The following is an 18,225-nucleotide window of genomic DNA, read 5'->3' as shown; positions in this document are numbered from 1 at the left end:
GTGTAGGTAGCCAGGTGGCTGTGCCCTCAGTGTAGGTAGCCAGGTATATGTGCCCTCAGTGTAGGTAGCCAGGTAGATGTGCCTTCACTGTAGGTAGCGTAGGTACCACTTACCTCCCTCCAGCAGCGGTGTCTGGGGCTCGTCCTTGTTTTCCCTTATTCAGTCGTGGCCGACTGGAGTGCACTTCACAGCGGTGGCTGAGGGAACGCTCCGGCGGGGGGCGGCGGCCCGCGTGCATAGTTACGTTGTGCTCGGTGCCGCCCCCAGCCATGACGACATGGCCGTGCCGCCTCTCTACTCTCCTGCTTCTCTATTGGCTAGGGGCCAGCAGCAGAATTTGATGGGAGCTGCTGGCCGCAAAATCTTATGTGACGCGCCCGCATGGTCGCGATCTACCAGATAGGCGGTCACGATCAACCTATTGGGCACCCCCGCCTTCAGAGGCTTCCCCAATCCACCTCAACCCCTCCGTGATCTTACCCAACCGCAAGCTTCTTCATCTTTGCAATTTTGCCACCCACCGCGTAGGAGCACAGCCGCACTGCATAGGTGCCAGTTGGTTTGCAGCTGCGCAGTAGCATGAAGTCGCTTGTGCACAGAGAAAAAAAATCTCCATGCTACTACACAGGCACAGGCCGTACTGCACACCTGCCTCTCGTACACAGAGGAGAGCACAGCTGTAAGCAATCTTCAGCATTAAAGTGGAATAAAGGGTTGAAGGAAGAACAATGAATGGTTGAAGGAATGAAGGGTTAAAGGAAGACCATGGAAGCCTCTTGACTATCCAGATGCTTTCCCATACTGAAGTAAGTATCTGACTTTTTTTTTAAGTTACAGGTGTCCTTTAGGGCCCATTCACACTACGGCAAAGATTCCCGCTAATTGCCAAAGCGCTAGTGCAATTATAACCCTATGGCAGTGATCTCACTGCCGCGATTACTGCCAAACACAGGCGTTTCGTGATTAACAGCAATCGCAAAACATGTTACCTGCAGCACTTTGCCGCGATTCTTGAGCGATCGCGGTTCAGTGCTTAACCTTTTCGGGACCGCCTCTATGAGATCCTAAGCCGCACTTGTGGCTGTTCTAGCCTGATGCGGCATAGGATCTACGCCGGCCCGCAGTTTCCGCTCCCGACGCGATCGTGCGCACCCGGAGGGGGAGATTAAGCTGTCATATGACAGCCGACATCTCCCCCGAGTGATCAGCAGCCATCGCGTATGGCTGCTGATCACATGATCACTACGATCGCCGTCGGATCGTAGTGATCAGTTTGACAGCTGCGGTGGCAGGGGGGGGGAAGAAGAGGATCCACTCACCTCCCTGACGTTCCAGCGACGATCGGCGCCCCCCTCCGCTCTGGCCGGCATCTCCGCTCCGTCTGACCTCAGCGCCGGGTCCCGGCTTGATGACGTCATCAAGCCGCGACCCGGAACTGATTGTCAGACAGAACGGAGATGCCGGCTGGAGAAGAGGGTCCCGTGCGGCTCATCGCTGGAGCCTGGAAGGTAAGTGAAGGCTGCTGGCAGAAGAGGGGGCCAAGGCCACCATGGGGGGACACAAATCGAGGCAGCCACAGACGGGATCCGGCCGCCTGACCCCCCCAAACGCGCGCACCTCCTTCCCGCGCAAAATGCCTGGTCCTTAAGGGGGGGTAGGTGGCCAGTCCCGAAAAGGTTAAACAAGCACTGATCATGATCATCGGGAATTGCTGGCGTATACAGTGATTTTATCATGCTAATCATGGTAAAATCACGCGCGCAAAATGTTTTTGCTACTTTATAGTGTAAATGGGCCCTTAATACTGTATTTTATCTAATTAAGGATGATAAAGGGCCATTTCCAACTGCATTTGTTGTGATCTGATTACGGCAGAAAATAGAGGGGATAATTACACTTAAAATTTACAAGGAGAGTTTATAATGGGGAGTGGCTTGGTTGAGGCAGGTTAAGTTCAGGAGGGAGGAGAGGGAATAAAAGGCATTAGAAAGGACATTGGGGTTGAGGTTGTGGAGATCTTTCTGTCAATGACCTAGGACTAGGTCAACCAGAAGGCGAGATGTGGAAAGTGAAAATGTGATTATCTGATGATCAGAAAGGAGGAAGGGAGTGGAGTCCAGGCCAGTGAGTGAGGTGGACTTGGAGGAGATGAAGTGGAGTACCTGACCAGCAAGGTGAGTGGGACTGTTGGAGTGTTGAAAGAGGCCAAAAGAGCTGGAAAAAGAGAGCAGCTGAGTGGAGGCGGAGCTACTGGGGTCATCAAATGTGACACCATCAAGGATGATGGTGGGGAGGGTTAGAAGATAGGATGCTTGGGAGCCAGGAAGCAAAGTTGTTGAGAAAGAGAGAAGCGGAGCAGGCAGAGGAATGGTAGGGGACAGCAACTATAGCAGAAAGGGTATGGAAGAGATAAATAATGTGTGCCTAAAAGAATCTTAAAGGGATACTGTAGGGGGGCTCGGGGAAAAATGAGCTGAACGTACCCGGGGCTTCTAATGGTCCCCCGCAGACATCCTGCACCCGCGCAGCCACTCACCGATGCTCCAGCCCCGCCTCCAGTTCACTTCTGGAATTTCTGACTTTAAATTCAGAAAACCACTGCGCCTGCGTTGCCGTGTCCTCGCTCCCGCTGATGTCACCAGGAGTGTACTGCGCAGACACAGACCATACTGGGCCTGCGCTGTGCGCTCTTGATGACATCAGCGGGATCGAGGACACGGCAACGCAGGTGCAGTGGTTTTCTGACTTTAAAGTCAGAAATTCCAGAAGTGAACTGGAGGTGGGGCCGGAGCATCGGTGAGCGGCTGCGCGGGCACAGGATGCCTGCGGGGGACCATTAGAAGCCCCGGGTAAGTTCAACTCATTTTCCCCCGACCCCCCTACAGTATCCCTTTAAATATAATATATAAAATCTAAGAAATATATAGGGAAGAGATCGCTGCCCTTGCAAGTTTACAATTTAATATACAAATATAAAGATTTTGGGTTTACAATAGCATGCAAATAAAATATCATGCTAAAACCATAACCAATCCACGATTATCTCTTAAAATTGTAGATTGTATTACAATAACAATAAAACGGGATACTGAAACCTGGAGTTATTAAATTCCAAGGTTTCACAACAATGAAAAAATGAATTAAGAAAAAAATCTATATTTTCATCTTGTTATTCTGGTATTATTTATTTATTTAAGTATTTATATAGCGCCAACATATTACACAGCAATGTACAGAATATATTGTCTTGCCACTAACGGCCCCTCAGAGGGACTCACAATGGATGGGTTGTTCATGTATGAAGTATAACCAAGACTACTTCTAAATACAACACATGTAGCAACAGCTAGCAGATACCAAATTTCATGCTGAACTCCAGACAACCATAAAAAAGTCATCCAGTAATGTGCTCAGTAAAGAATGACTAAATTTTTTACATGTATAGCTCAACTAAATCAAAAACTGAGCAAAGCAAATTCTGAAAGCAGCTACAAACTCCATTAAGTCTAGTTCAAAGGGAGCTAAAGAAAACTTGAGAATATTGCACAATTTGGGAAAATCCTCCCACGTACAAATGAGGCCCACAAATAGTAATGAGCCACTTTCGTTTTGCCAATTTTTTAGAAAATGCCACAATTTCACCCAAATGATAACATTTGTGAAAATGCGTGGCCACGAGAAAGCACATTTTCACACAAATTAGTATGTTATTAATATTGATTTATATAGCGCCAGCATCTTCTGTGGCGCTGAACAACAGAATTCTGTACATGCCATACAAGAGTTAACAATAGAAGACACTGGTGGATTACATCTGATGCAATAAAGAAATCCACAACAGGTGTTTACACAGAGGTGGATGATTAGTGTGCATAATACAGTGAGCATCGAGAGACAGAAGGAGAAAGAGGGCCATGAGTATGTGCACAAACATGTATGGGCATGCATAGGAGAACACATTTTTTCAAAATGCATGGAAGTCAACAGACACAAGAAAAGTCTTTTTCAATAAGGTTCTTATTTTCACAAAAATGTGTATCTCAAAACTTCTATTCTATTCTTTAGTCTAGAGATTTCAAGTAGAGGAAAAAATGCACATTTCAAAGTGGAAATGACTTTGGCAAAAACTAGAGCTTATCCTCACTCCCAACTCTGTGGTTCAATTTATCTCTGGTAGCTGTGGATACCATTTCATTTAAGGAAAATATCAAATACTTTTCATTTCAGCTATTTAATGTGCCATTATAATGACATTTTTTTGTAGCACTAGCACAGTACACAATGCTGAACAAAATACATGAAACCATTTCTACTACTATTTCTACTAAAGATCCTTTCCCTTCTACAGACACTAGTTGATATCAAACGAGTTCATTGAACAGCTCTTCATATGGATGTTTATACACATTATTTGCGCATATCAGTAAAATTACCTCTAGGCCATCTTATTCACCACCCTAAACAAGCACATTTTTCCCAACCTTTATTGTAAGCAAGGACACTCGTCCCTTTTATTCAGTTTTCCAGTGTTGTGCCATAAGAGAATAATAACTGTACACTAGATTGAAGATCTATACGTGGTTTATACTGTATAAGTCCAATGCTGTAGCACTATCAAATGGTTTCTCTTAACTTTTCTTATCATACTAAAGCATACGATTTTGCAAGTGTGCTGCTGCTGAGTTTAGTATTTCCAAGGTTCAGAAGGGCAACTCAGACTGTTCAAGTACTTCTGGATAAGTATGGCTAAAATGTTATAAATTGTGGCTCTGGCAAATATTGCAATATCTTTGTAATAACCATGTTTTCATTTACTTATTTATCACTCCTGTTTACATTAAGAAATAACTCATGTTTGTGTTTTCAGGTTCTGATAATCAAGCACTGTTAAAACAGCGCAGGAGATTTGAGCGCAGCCAGCGCCACCATACGGTGTAATCGGAATATTACGGCGCTCAATGAGTAACTTGGGCGCCGTCATAAGATGGAGCTCAAATTGCTTTTAAAACACTGTAATTCGGCCGCTAGCAATAGCTGGCAGCCGAATTACATCATTCCCTACCACGGCGGCCTGGAGGGGGAATAGTAATTAGCGCCACCGGGACTTGTACCGAAGCAGAGTAAGCAGTATGTCGGCTTTATCCTGTGCCCAAATCTCCTGGCAACTATTTCATAGATATGCCTTTTACTGTGCATACTGGGAGTGACAAGCTAGTTACTTAAAATGGGGCTGATTAACCAGGAAATTGATATTTCAGATAACTTCAAATACGACATTGACTTCACATAAAAGATAAAGAATTTTCCTTAACCTCATTGATGTTTGAAGATACCTGTACCAGGGATCCAATTCATGTGGGGTTGATTTGACTTATATACTCACAGCTCTCTTGACCCTCACAGCCCATGGTTCATAACTACATTAGGGGATGAGAATCTGAGATCAATAAGGCATATGACAGGGAGGACTGGCTGGAAAGTTGGAAAAGAATATCATCCTATTCTGTTAATGTCTATGTAAAATAGTCAGCATACAAAGTACAGACTAGGTGGTAACCCTCTAGACTTGCAAAGATTTATTCTACTGCAGACTCCAGATGCTTTGAGGGTTGTGGTGGGGAGGGCACCATGTACCGTATGTGGTGGTCTTCTCTCAATTGTTCAGATTCTGGAGTAGGATCTTTGCATTGCTGCACTCTCTTTTTTTACATAAGGTTATCTGCAGGAACTCAAAGTAAGTCCTTATTCACTGAAAATAGATAATCTGACAGCAGATCAGAATAAACTGGCATTCTTTCTTTTTCTTGCCTCAAAAGTGACCGTAGCAAGGAAATGCAAGGAAGCTATGCATGTTCCCACGCCGCTCACAGTCCAGCACAGAGGAGAGTCACAGCTGATCCTCCGCTGCTGGTCCCAGCCTCTCACTGCACGTGGGACATGCCATGGCAGGCCTCATCCACCATGGCCGGAGGATCCTTTTGTGCACGTGGCAGCCCTGGATCCCCATGAGCCCGGGGGGGGGGGGGGGGGGGGGGTTGGTTCTTTCTCCACTGGTCCTGGCTCTATGTGCTTCAGCTGCCAGGAGCACGGGGTCCCCTCTGCCTGCAGCCACCATTCGGGCGGATTTTTGGCCCATTCTCCATCTAGGGATCTCTGCCGCTGCCTCGGGAGATCCTTGCACTTCAAGTGGACTGACTGTCGGACCCAGGGGTGTCTGCAACCCCAAAAGGACTTTGCCTCTGTTTCTCTCTTCTTGCCTTGGAGCTTCTCTTTGTCTCTCTTAGCTATCCCTTCTCTCTTTCTCTCTCTCTCTTTCTCTATCCACTCCTTCCAGGACACACTGCGGGGCATCTGGAACTGCTGTGGAGCGAGCGCCGTCGGTAGTTGGCAGGCTGCTCCCCTCACATAGCACTCCAGATTTCCCCACGCGTCCTCCACCACAGTTATGGGCGATATGTATGTTTAGACATATGCTTACTTGTACTACTGTACCAATTGTATGTGTTGATTTGCATGCATGTGTTTGTACCATCTCCGACCCTGTATGAGCCAAAAATAATTCCGGGTACAACCCCCGGCGTACTTGGCGAAATAAATATGATTCTGATTCTGATCTTAAAGAGGTCAAACAGATCAATGAGAATCTAACAAGTATTATAAAAGATACACTTTTTTTTTTTTTCAAAAAAGGTGTGGCACCCATGGATATTATTAGAATTACCCCTGTTAAACAAAGCTAACGTTGCAAACTACTGACAAAGCAGACTCAGGAGTGATCTGACAAGCTCTTCCCCTTCCCCTTCTTTACTTACCTTCTGTTTTCTGCGGTGGGACAGGGATTTTACCATAGAGTGGGCTTTTTAGCCCTGTAATTCAGAAACTTTTAGGTCACTTCAGGGTTCAAAGTTTTTTTTTTCTTCTCCTCCTCCTTTACATGGTTTCATCTATAGTTGGGCCTGTCCCCTAGACTGGCACAGGGGGACAGAGTTCAGTACATTTTGGTGTATTGTATTGATACAATTGGTAATTTATGCCACTGAGAGTGTTTATAATTCCCGGCATATGAGGCTAGAATACCGCTGTTAGTTGTGTGAACTTACTCTCTCGCTTTCTCAGTTCAATATATCAATATTCATACTTTTTTTTTAAATCGGGTTTTATCTTCCATTGGGTCTGGCCTCCGGAGTGGCACAGTGGTCGGAGCTCTAAACTTTTATATGTTGATGTCCATGACACAATGTTTTGTAGCCTCTGCAAATGTTCAATAAAATATTGAAACAAAATGGGGTTGAAACCTATAATATTGAATTCATGATAAGTGGACAATTCAATTTTAAGGCATTTTTGCCCCTCCCCCCACAGGTCCCTCCACAGGTCCCTCCACACACACACTAGTCTGAAGTCATGACTCTCTACAAAAGGCTAATAGCCATGACAGCCCAACAGTTAGCATGGAGGTATGGCTTCAGCTGAGAGAGAAATCTCCTCCCAAATGCCCATGTGACTAATTGCTACAGCAGGTAGGTTGTGTTTTTTTTTTTTTTTTTTTTTGTAAAAAAAAAAGTGACAATGATTTTTTTTTTTTACAAAACTTTCTGGGGATTTTTTTTTAAATAAAGTTTTGTTAAATGCATACAGAAAAAGGTGTGTCCTGAGTTGGGGCTTAAGTAGACTCTGTAGCCTCATATACACATGGAAGGGGCTGTTGTTTTGAGGGATCAGTACACAATTCTTCGGTAAACAACTTGGGGTCGAGTGCTGTACAGATGTCTGTTGCTATGGTGGAGGAAGGAGGGACGATGAACAAAAGAGCTGTTTTCTGTGGATAGGGTGAGGAGAAGAAAAATGCGATTGTGGTTGGTTGGGCTTTGGTTGACACTAAAAAATATAGCATGCTGTATCTTTAGGCAATGATGGGTGGCTTCTGCATACTTGATTCTCGGCCGAGTTTAAATGAACACACAAGGCAGTATTTGCATGAAGTTGTCCTTTAAATGCCATAAACTTTCATCTTTTATGTGTATGGCAACTTTTACATATATTTTTGTGAATTATTCATGGTTTTATTCAGCATTACTTGTATTTATAGCCCTTTCCTGATCTGCATGAAGCTGTTCTGTATTTTAAAAATACAACATATGAAATTTGTTTGCACCCGTAAAAATTCCCCGAGACGCCTATAAAAAATGATGCGATTCCGCAGCGAGATGAAACGAAGCAATGCCAGAAAGGGGAAATGAGAACTTCCCTGGGCTGAGACAGGAGGACAATTCCGTAATGTCTCTTTTTCTAGAGAGGCATAGATGACTTATCAAAGCAATCTGGGGCAGCCCACGTCCCTGGAGACTTCAGCTGCAAAATGCGAGCGTGTGAGCAGATTGTGTCAGTGCTGACCTAGACAGTGGGGATATTTGTGTGTATTTGTCAGTCTTTCTCATCAAGTCACCTTTGGAAATCGCTGAATCGGCTTTGTTTACCTTGTAACTCATCGGCTCGCTGTTTGAAAAAAGAATGTTCTCTCTCTCTCTCTCTTGGCATCTACCTGATCATTTTGGACGACGGCGATGACTATACCTCAGAGGGAAACCTGCTGACAGATGAGAATCGGGGCTTAGAGGGAAAATGATGTCTGAAACTTCCCTCGCTGTGTGAGGCTGTTTGTTTCAGCACTTTTAATTAGCGCAAGATAAACAGTACTATATTGCTATTAAAAGAAAATTAAGAAGCTTATCTCTGTGATTCTTAATACCCAATTTCTTAACTGATGCAAAAAAATAATTACCATAATCACTTGTATCAGGCACCCAGATGAAACCATGTCTGAATAAATATGTCAGTATTAATTAAAGCGAAACATATGTAAAACAGAAATCCTTTTGTTGGCTTCCATGATGTTTCCAGAAAACTTCATTAATGTAAACAATGCCCCCATTACACAAGGCATGTTCGCTGTCTATCAGACTCATTTATCTTCCCTTCATTCCACACATCCATATGCTAATACAATTCTGTCACTTCCCCATCATACAGCAATTATATTACCTGAGCACCTTATCAGATGGATGCTGCTTATGTGCAGTCAGTTTTATTTCCTGAGGCTGAACTCATGACGGACAGCTAAACGCCCGTGGATTTAAAGCGGAATATAACCCTGCATTTCAACTTTGCTTTAAAACATTATTTACAGCATATTATATGCAACCAGCATTTTTTTTTACTAGACCAGCATTGGAAGGGTTGCACACAGAGCTTTAAAGTTCCGTGGAGAGAAATGCTGCCGCAGCCGAAACTTAGATAGATACATTTAAGTAAACACAATGTAACATAACAAGTGAGGAATGTGACTCACTCTCTCTCTCTGTGTCCGGGAGCTCCTGCACAGCCAGAGAGTGTGTCACATTCCACACTTGTTACATTGTGTTTACTTAAATGTATCTATCTAAGCTTCGGCTGCGGCAGCATTTCTCTCCACGGAACTTTAAAGCTCTGTGTGTAACCCTTCCAATGCTGGTCGAGTAAAAAAAAATGCTGGTTGCATATAATATGCTGTAAATAATGTTTTAGAGCAAAGTTGAAATGCAGGGTTATATTCCACTTTAACCATATGTGTGAATTGTATTACCTGCCAAGCATTTACAGTTGTGAGCAAGATAATACCCAAGAAGCTTGGGGTGACGCAAAACTACTAGAGAAAAAATAGGGGGCTAAAATAGACCGAAAAGCCCTCCTACTAAAAAGCCAATGCTCAGTGTAGTTTGACTTCTTAAAACAGGAGGTATTTGTGATAATTCAGCTTTAAGTGATTAACTATGGTTACCCATAATGCATCACTACTGAATATGCAAATTATCTCTTTAAGCCAGGTTTACAGCCAGAACCGCTGGTGTAGCAGCTAGTTTTGTGATTCAGATAGCCCGAACATATGCCATAGACATCCTGACTGCTGGCTGGACAGTGTGCGGAGGAGCCGTACATGGATGAACTGATCATTCTTCTATCTTGTATGCCACTCCCACAGACAGCAGTGTCGTCATTAGCCCACAATGCAGCTCTAAATTTGCCAGCCTGCATGCTGCTCTAAGGATATTTGTTGTATGTGAAGGAGGATTATTTGATGTGTTTAAAAACAGATCAGATTATTGACTGAAGCTTGGTACACACGTTAGATGACACTTGGTTGAGAGACAGACGTTATGGACTGTCTGAACCAAAAATCTAGTGTGTGTTCATGAGCCCCCAACATCACTCACAGGGCCCTTGGATCTTTAGCAACAAGGTCACCAGATCAACCCACAAGCACATTGTGCCACGTGTAGTCCCTTCTCACCCCTCTAGAGCAACAGACAAGTCGCTAGCCTCTAAGCTAGTGAGGTGTTCAAACAGCACTCTGCCACACGAGAGATCGAGACCTTGCGGTAATTGGAAACATTTACACAGCCTTAAAGAGACAATTAATTGAGACCATTGATGTGGCATTTACTTTATGCAACTTATGCAAGTATCTCTTAACAATTTTGTTATTCCAATGTTCCGTTTGGACCACTATTTCACATACAGTATATGCTATTTGTGTCGTTCCTTTTAATCCCACCCCACACACATTTTTTGCCTGTCTTTGTTATACTGAAGTCATCATTCTAACTAGAGTTATCAGTTGTGGTGATGATTTGAGGTAAGTTACTCTCCAAGACTGTGCATGAATGAGACACCTGGTCAAGTGCTACTAGATCTATAGGGGTGTCAAGTGGAGAAACAGAGACAGAGTCCTGGAGCTGGCAGATCTTGGGGGTTTCCAGCATTCCGCAGGTTGTGCGCTACTCATCGCTATCACAGCAAGTATAAAGAGGTGATTCCCACCTGTCTGCCTTCATTAATATTACTATATAGTAATATTACTACATTAATAAACATAACAAATAAGGAGAATGTGGCCTGCTCCTTCCTGCCTCCCTCTCTCAATTTTGATTGTATTCATGGCGGTCTGGACAACCCATAAGAAGCATTTTTAGTATTTTTTCTTTAGTTAATCAGAAGCATAAGCTGCTGTAAGGAATGCTTCTATATGCAGTTATTGAGCTCTCCTAGCAAATATATTTACATGTGACAAGGGGTACTTGAGATAATGTCACCCTCAGCAGGGGGTACTTGGATAACACCATGAAGTGCAAAGGGTAGATTCTATAATAATGCTGAGACACAATGCTTAAGGATGATGAGTGGAGGTGCTCATAAAGTAATTATGCTAATTCCTCTAATTGGACTTTAAGAAATAATTTATTATAGGTCCCCTTTAAGCTAATTACATTGAAATATTTATCCCTTTGCTTTAAAAATATTATTTTGAAGTTCCAACTTCTGCTCCTCTGCTCTGTCCACATAATTAGCTCTGCTCTATTATTTTCATTATCTGCTTTGTAAAATTCCACTAAACTTTTTTCCCCATTCAGTTATTATGAATGCAAGCTAATTATTCCTGTGACAAGAGAAACAAATCAAATTTGCTAAAGCAGCAGCAAAATCATTACAGACACATCTCTCAATCTTATGCTTCGGCTGCATTTGACAAGGATACGTTGATAAATTGCCCACTCTGCACCGTGAGAGTGGTCACTTATATCCCAGCAAAATGTCCATATTTGTGGAATAGATACAACAATATATTATTAATGGCATAAAGCTTGGAAATGCGTTTGTCATGTGGGCAATGGGCATAAATTATGTACAGTATCACTCAAAGGCTTTTTTTCCATAATCATTTCCAATTGTATAGCATCGTACAAACCGGAAAATGTAATACAGTAGCAGGAAAATGTGACTACGTTTACAGGATCTGGGCTTGAGCTGCTGATCTGTGTAAATCAGGGACAGCTGGAGAATATTAAAGCATTGGAACATTTACAAATTTCATAAAGGACAGGTGAACCTAATGCCAAATTCCAACAAACTTTTTTGAATGAAGGTAGTGGGGAAGGTTTAAAATCTTTGCAGTTTGTCACCACTGGCTTTGTCCTTGTTTGGAAAATACTTCCTGTGATACAAAGCATTAGGATTTGTACGTGGTGGCAGGGAAAATATGGCAACTATTGCATCATTTCCCAATCTACTAAGAAAATCAGTAGCGTAACTACAATTCATACCCCCCCCCCCAATGTTTACACCCCTTCCCTCACAGCTTTGGGGCCCATCCTTCACAGCTTTGGGGTCCATCTCACAAGGTTCATAAAACAAGAGTGGCCATCATGATCTTCACACACATAACAAGTGTAGCCACAAGAACACCTGATCTGAAGAATAGTCCTGTATCAGACAAAGGGAGATCTGAACCCCCACATGATCATCCTCTAGTTACAGGCTGTTTCAGTCACTGTTGAAGATGAAAATGTTTATCCACTCCCAGCTTATACAGGAATGGGGGACATTATTATACCCAACAGGTTCATCAACAGCAGTGCAAAGCAAAAATACTTTGTAAGCCATATATTTGAAAAATAAAAACAATTAAAAAAAAAAGTTCTGGGTGGAGTTGAGCTTTAAAGTAACACTCTGGGAAGTTTTATAATTTACCTTATGGGTGAAAAGCCACAACCTCCCCTGATCCAGGGGGACCCCTAGTGCTGACAAGCTCCCCATTTGCAGCCTTCCCTGCACTCTACCCTTCTTTTGTTGGTTGCAGCCTCCTCTGTGTGAGTATTTATAGACTGAGGGCAACTTTTCTAGGGAAGCAATTAAAGTCAATAGGAAGCCAAAAAGACAAAAACACAACAACAAACAGATACTTACCTAAGAAGTGGGAAGGCTCTGAGTCCTATAGAGCGCTGGATCATCCAGCGCTGGTTCCCTCGGTTGCAGTATCCATCCGATCAGTGAATTGGGCAGAGGGATCTGCGCTTAATAGATGGCTGTGCTAATTATTGGTAATTGGGCACCTTGGCGGTCAGTTGGGCACTCTATGCGGTAGTAGCAGCTGTTCAGCTACTACAATCGGAACTGTTAGAGGAGCCAATCGTTGTGTAGATGATTGGCTACACATAGCAATTGCTTGGGCGCTGGGGTTAGTGTTAGGCAATTGTGTGTGTGTGTGTGGGGGGGGGGGGAGTTAGTTTTATGCACTAAAAGAGGAGGGCAAAAAATTATAAACTGGTCTTCCAATAGCATTTCAATTGAATTTTCAGCTGAACTGTTTGCCAACTGCACTACATGAGCAGCTATACCAATTGTCTGCGGGCCTTCAACTCAGATACTTTAAACTGCAAAAAAACACTATCAAGAAAAGTTATCCCAGGTCTCACTTGCCGAGTATCAAAAATCTTTATTGTGAACAATTAACCAAGCATATGTATCAAACATCACTATAATTAAAACCATTAAAAACACTACAGGAACCCCAGGAATAGCACAGCACGTCCCCGCTTTCATACCCACTCCATACATACAGTACATGCACTCCATTCAATTCACAGGAGATTGTTGCATGCATTTGTGATAAACCACAAAGCTCTGGGTGTTGCAATAGTTATTAGAATGGATCACTGTTAGGCTTAGTCTGTATTAGCAATTCCAGTACTTTGCAACCATAAAGCAGAAACAGTCATTGGGCTTCAGCCTTCAGAGGGATATCAACCACTTGTTTCAAAGTCCCAAGTATATAAGTTCCACAGCGTAGTATATGCAATAATTGGTAGTAACAGATCAGTCTAGCCTTATTAGCAAGCCAGTCCCACCATAATGTGCACAGCACAACATCACAGGCTAAGTAAACCCTTTGTATAAGTTGTGGTTAGCAGATTTTGCATAGCGTTAGGTCTTGCATTGTACAAGTAGAGCATGAATTCATTGTCCACAGCAGTCATACACCTCGTTCAGGGGGTTGCCAAATCCCTGTGTCTAACACTCCCCTACAGGTATGCAGTGATTCTGCTCACAGGGTTACTCCTGAACTGCAGCGTTCTGTTAGCGGCGGCTGTTATCTTTGATTTACACGTGTTAGCGCAAAATCAAGGATCAGATTCGGAGCGGCGTGGAGCTGTAGCAGTGGGCGAGGCTGGCCTCCTGTAGCTCCTCCCACCTACATGTTTCGCCCAATGTGCTTCCTCAGGGTGTGGCTTTCTAGGAGGGGACAGTTCATGTAAGAATGGGTGCCAAGTAAGTGTATAGTAAAATATTGATAATTTAAATTACAGATATTTTACTAGTGGCACCATCCAGTGCCAAACTCATGCGGTAGCGCTGTGATAAATACTGCAACTAGCTTGCTATGAGCTAGTCTAAGGCTTGGTTCACATTGCAGCACAAAACGGTTCGTTTTACCAGATCGATCGCAAAAACAAAACAAAAATGGATCCTATGTTATTACTAGGAGAACTTTTTATATTTGTCAGTATGAAACAGATCTATTCCATCTGTTCCGGTAAACGTGATGCAAAAATCCAAACTCCACAACTTTTTCCAGACAGCGAGTGTGTTTCCCACAAAAGCGTGGAAACACATGTCCTCCGGACTCTAACCAGATACAAAACATCTGTCAGGGCTGGTTCACACCAGAGCGGTTCTGGAGCGTTTTTTAAAATGCTTGCAGGGGGAAAACCACTTGGCTAGTGAAAGTGAATGGGCTGGTGCACACCAGAGCGGGTCGTTTTTTCCACAAATGCAAACTCGGGGGCTGCAGCATTTTTTAGATTTCCTTAGGCATTTCTGCCTCAATGTTAAAGTATAGGAAAGTGGAAAACCGCTCTGAAAAACACTAGATCAGAACAGTTTTCCAGGCGTTTTTGTTACAGAAGCTGTTCAGTAACACCTTTACTGTAACAATATTTGAAATGTGCTAGAAAAAAACGCTCCAAAAAAACGCTAGGCATGTTTAGAAAACATGCCCAGAATCGCTCTGAAATCTGCTTCAAGAACCTCTAGCGTTTTGCAGATCTGCTAGAGGTTTTTGGTGTGCACTGGGCCTTTTTTGCTCCGATACATGTGAGCAATATGCTGTCCACTAATGCTGCAATAAAAATCAGACTTTTACTCTACAGTCGGTGTAGCAGGACTCTTCCTTCGTATAGACACAAACAGAGCCGGGACAAGGTCCTCCAGCACCCAAGGCTGAGACACCAAACTGCGCCCCTCCATCCCTGCCACCCCAGCCATCACACACTGATTGCTATTAGACTAAGAGGCGCCACAGGGCCCACAACCTCCCCAACACCTTAATATCTAGTTATCTGGCATGCAGCCACTGCCATGTATCCCCTTTTCTTATTTCTTTCTGCTTCAAACACAATTAGGAATGACAGCTGAATGAATTCTGCGCCCCCTCCTACACTGCGCCCTGAGGCTGGAGCCTCTCCAGCCTATGCCTCGGCCCGGCCCTGGACACAAAACATCATCCGAGCAAACACTGCACCCTCCACTCTGAATAGGCTGTTTGTGATCTGGTTTGATGTGAACCAAGACTAAAAGAACCCACTAATAATACAATCTTAATTGTACCACTTCTATGTAATGTGAAGGACAACCTAATGTATTTTTTCAATGTATATTCACCCTTCTACTACATAGATTTAGTAAAATTATACAATTAAGATTATATCATTAGTGCACACCTTAAGGGCTGATAAGAAAGGCAGCTTGAGAAATAAAAACATAATTTACAGCTGAATTAAAAACAAATTTAACAAATGTGCAAATTACCATATACATTTTACTGTAATTCATTTATCAACCAAAGATCATTTTTGGAGCTTTTGTGACCTAAGTAAGGGATGTTTTGTCAACACACTCTGGCTAATAGTGTTTTTCAGCCAAAACTCTATTTGGCCAATTATGTTCCTGCAAATTTGTCCCTGGCCATTTCCAGATGTGACAACGCTTTTTTTTTCTGCAACAAAAGTATAATGTTCTTGAACTGAAGACACCGCCATTTATAGCTAAGATAGGTCAGGAAAAAGGCACAAAGATATGACATAAAATCTGACCTTGCCTTTATTGCAGAAACATCCTACAAATACAAAATCCAGAAAGAAGCAACTTGATTAATGCACTCGAAAAATCAGCTTTTATCACAACTATGAGCTTATAGAGATAGTCATGTTTTTAAGAAAAATAAATTTGTTTAATCAGACATTGCACAGATACGTAAATACTACATATAACTACGCTATATAAATACTAAATAATAATAATAATAATAATATGTGCTGCCATGCTTTTCCATATTCAATACTCATTAGCCTTTACCTCTCTGCACAGTATTATCCCACAATACACTCCTGTCTTTTCTCATTTGAAATGGCACTAGCGCAGATCATATTAAAGCACATATTGTGTTTACGTTCATTGAACAGAGAAAAGCTGTTCTACTCTGCACAAAGATGTGAACAGATACATAAGTCAAAGAAAGAATCTGCAAATGTAAGTCTGGCATCAATGAATACCAGTGGTGGCCACAGATTGCAGAAGGCCCTCTGCAAAGGAACAGTTTGGGTCCCCATCTGCCAGTATTGCCTCATGTATGGGTGTGCTTTTTTTTACCACAATGGTGACACATGTCCAGGCTTTGTTTCTGGCAAGAAGTCACAGGGCATCACAGTATAGTGTTCCTGAAATTGTGGTAATTCATTTTATCACTGGCTCTTGCCACAGTTCACCATTCACTACCAAGTTCAAATCCGCAAAGCCATTGCAGATCATCACATCAAACTTAATGCAGTAGATCAAAGATACATCCGGCTATCCGAAATGGTCTTTAAGGAAAATTTGCACTTGGAAAGCCATAACTCCAATACGGGAACAAAGCCAAGTGACAGTAAGCTCAAGCCAGCTAGGCAATATGTCCCCAGGCTGCAGCCCAGAAATGGAAAATGGAATGGTTGGGTGAGAGTATGGTGTAATGCATAGGACTCTCACCTTGCATCACTAGGGTCCCATGATCAAAATCTGGACAGGACACCATCTGTCTATGGAACCTGTATGTTCTCTCCATGTTTCCATGGGTACCCTCTCTAGACAATCCAGTTTCCTTTCACAGTCCTTACACTATTATACAGACATTAGGCTATGACTGTGGCAAGGATTACATTGTGAGCTCCTCTAAGGAACATGACTATATAATCTTCAGTGCCTTGGAAGATGACAGAGTTATATAAATAGGTAAAACTAACATTCCTCTTCTTACTTTAATGTAATTTTGTGATGTCCTGGACCATTTTCAGTCTTTTACACCTGATTATATGAATTGATTAAAAATGTCAATACAAATGGTACTTATATTTGTTTGGTACTGTCATGAAGTCACAGCGTTCTATGAGAAAACAAACATGGAGCTAGGTTCAAAGGGTATTTAATGCGTACTAAATTTTGATTTTATTGTTTTTGTTCCTTCAAGTTTTAGTAAGGTCTTGCCACTTTCTTTGGCCTTGGTCTTCTTCCCATTCACTGCTACAACAGCTTTTATTATTGGACTGCCACAAAGTCTAATAATTACTCTTCAAGGGCCCCCAGCAATGAATGGGCGCATTTCCAGTGTGAAAACATTAGTTCATGAAGTAAAATGAATCACTTGTGCTCTTTTTCTTTTCTTTGTGCAGAAGCGATTCCTTTTACAAGGCATGTGTAGTCCAGGAACTTGTGCATGCGCAATGGAAATGCCCAAGTTTCCAGCTGCGTACAAGTGGCCAATGGGTACAAGGAAGCATAATTAAAGCGGACCTGAACCCTGTCTGCTCTAATATAATAAGATAAGCAAGAGCATAATAACCTTTAAAGAAAAACATTTCTTTGTTACAGCTGATACAAATCTGGCAATAAATCTGCAGTGTATCTACTTCCTGCTTCATGGAAGCAGACATAGGGTTAACATCATGTGTTTACAAATTAGCTGCTCTGCTGAGGAAGCCAGCTGACACAGCTGAGAGAGCAAATTACAGTTGTGATGATTCACAGATAAGGGGGAATTAGACAGGCTAAACTCTATAAATTCCTTCTATGTTTTCTTTCTGTCCTGTGCAAGAAAACAGGTCCACGTTAAATCATCCGTTATGCCTGGAAGTTATAGTTGCAGGCTGTAATAAACAGGTAATTTTCAAGAGCTTTAAATTACAAAATGGCTGGTATAACACCAACATATGTTATATGAATGTTTAAGCAGAACCTTACATTGGCTGCTACATTTCATTTGAAATGGATTCCCTTTAAAAGTAGCATTAGTTATTGCCATTCAGATCAGTATTATCTTCC

The 18,225-nt window shown here is 42.5% G+C and overlaps 1 protein-coding gene across 2 annotated transcripts in view; it reads right to left on the bottom strand.

Moving 5' to 3' along the window:
* The window catches only part of SCHIP1 (schwannomin interacting protein 1), a 538,791-nt gene that overhangs the window by 214,609 nt on the left and 305,957 nt on the right, over positions 1-18,225 (bottom strand). The gene's annotated exons all lie outside the window — the stretch shown is intronic.

The sequence above is a fragment of the Hyperolius riggenbachi genome, chromosome 4 (assembly GCF_040937935.1).
Source record: "Hyperolius riggenbachi isolate aHypRig1 chromosome 4, aHypRig1.pri, whole genome shotgun sequence".
Taxonomy (NCBI): Eukaryota; Metazoa; Chordata; class Amphibia; order Anura; family Hyperoliidae; genus Hyperolius; species Hyperolius riggenbachi.
Note: the sequence above shows the minus strand (reverse complement) of the source record. Positions and strands in the feature narration are given on the sequence as shown.